This window comes from Triticum urartu, chromosome 5 (assembly GCF_003073215.2).
Source record: "Triticum urartu cultivar G1812 chromosome 5, Tu2.1, whole genome shotgun sequence".
NCBI lineage: Eukaryota > Viridiplantae > Streptophyta > Magnoliopsida > Poales > Poaceae > Triticum > Triticum urartu.
In genome coordinates this window covers 463,974,562-463,976,705 of record NC_053026.1, presented here as the reverse complement: position 1 = coordinate 463,976,705, position 2,144 = coordinate 463,974,562, and positions in this window count along the sequence as shown.

Sequence of the window (2,144 nt, the reverse complement as noted above, 5' to 3'; positions counted from 1 at the left end):
TCGTACTGGGTAGCAGCGGCGTCGGTCTCGGTCTCTAGCGAGAGAAGAGGGGAAGAAACAATAAATATATTGCAAACAAATGCATGACGATGCATGACATGACAAAGCGTGATGCTAGGTGTGCCCTAACGCGGTACGAGGTGGTACCTGGTGAAGGGGGAAAACATCCGGGAAAGTATTCCCGGTGTTTCGCGTTTTCGGACAGATGAACCGGAGGGGGAAAGTTGCGAGTTCGGTATGCTAGGGATGCGTGGCGGACGAACGGGTTGCGTATCCGGGTTCGTCTCGTCGTTCTGAGCAACTTTCATGTTGAAAATAATTTAATCCGAGTTACGGATTAAAAGATATGTTTTTCTAAAGATTTTATTAATTTCTAGAATTTAATTAATTATTTAAATTACTTCGAAATGGATTTATGACATCAGCATGATGTCATGCTAACGTCAGCAGTCAACGGGGGTTGACTGGTCAACCTGACCAGTGGGTCCCACTGGTCAGTGACACATTTTAATTAATCAATTTAATTAACCTAATTAGTATTAATTAGGGGGTGGGCCCCACTGTCATACTAATTAATTAGCTAATTAACTAACCAGGTTAATTAGATAACTAATGTTTAATTAGTTTAATTATTTGCTTAGTGTAATTAATCAAAATTAATTAAGTTAATTATTCCTGTAATTAATTAATTAATTAATTATATTTAATATTTTTATATTAATATTTTTATAAATCCTCTTTTTTTGGAAACGTTTTGTGGGGTGGCCCCCCAAGGTCAATGGCTCAGAGGGAGCCTTAACGGGCGGACGTAACGGGCGGTGGGGCGGGACGGACCCTCCAGGGCTCGCGCGCACACGCCCAAGGCGTGGCCGCGGCCAAGGCGCGCCGCCAGCGAGCAAGGCTCGGCGGGACAGGGCCTGCAGCGGCCGGAGACGGGAGGGGCCGCGGTGGCGCGGCAGAGGAGGCGGCGCCGAGAGAAGCGACGACCAGCAGGCGGGACACAGCAGCGAGGCAAGCGCGCGTCCAGGGGGGTCGCGGGCGCTGCGATGGGCGGCGGTGGCGGACAGCAAGGGCAGGGGCGGCGCGAGCGCCGGAGTAGCCAGGGCGCGGGCGTATGACCCGAGCGCGGCCGCCGGCGAGTGGAGGCCAGGCCAGGGGCGGGAGCTCGCGACGCGGGGAGCAGGGGAGCGGCGCACGGCGACGGGATGGTGCTAGCGCGTGAGTGAGGCCGCGCGGTGGGGAGCGGCAGGGGCCGGGGTGTGTGCGCGGTGAGAAGAGAGAGGAAGGAGGGGAGGTGGCGATGCGGCGCGGGCGCGCAGAGGCGGCCGCGGAGGCAGCGTGCGGGCGCGCGCGGGGAGGTGCCGCGATGCGGGCGGCGGGGACGGGGGGAGAGGGGGAAGCTCACGGGGAGTGGTAGGGACTAGGCACTGGGCTCGACGGAGTTCGGGGAGGTCCGACGAGGGAGATCCGGCGACGGGCGGGGGAATGGGGCGGCCCGGCGAGGTGGGCTTCGGGATCCACTAGGCCAGCTTGGCCCGCCAGCGGTCGGAGGGGCGTGCGCGAGGAGGCCCGAGGCGGTCGCTAGCGGCCATGGGGATCGGGACGAGGAGCTCCTCTCCCCTGTGTGTGCGCTGTGTGGTGGCGGCGGTGTGGGAGGACGAGGGAGGGAGAGGGGAGCCGAGTGGGGGGAAGTGGGGGTCGTGGGATGGGGTTAGGGTTAGCGGGGCGTGGCCTATAGGCCAGGCGGGCGTGCGGGGAGTGGGCCGGCCCGTTCGGACGGCGGAGGACCAACTGGGCCACTTAGCCCAGCGGGGGGGGGCTTTCTCTTTGTTTTTTTTGTTAGTTTAGTTTTTCTCTTTTGTATTTTCTTTTCTTTTATTTATTTACTTTTCTGTTTTAAATCATTTTAAATTATTTAGGCCCCTTTTTTATAAAAATGTGCTTACTACACCATATTTATCTATGTAATATTTAGTACAACCCGAACATTTTTATTTTAATGTTTGAAAACTCTTATTATTTACCAAACTTTGAATTTGAATTTTGGACCGGTTTTGATCTAACAATAGATTAGCAGCAGAATCCGTGGTGACGTGGCACCATTAGCGTGGGATCATTGTAGCTTAATTATCCGGGCGTCACAA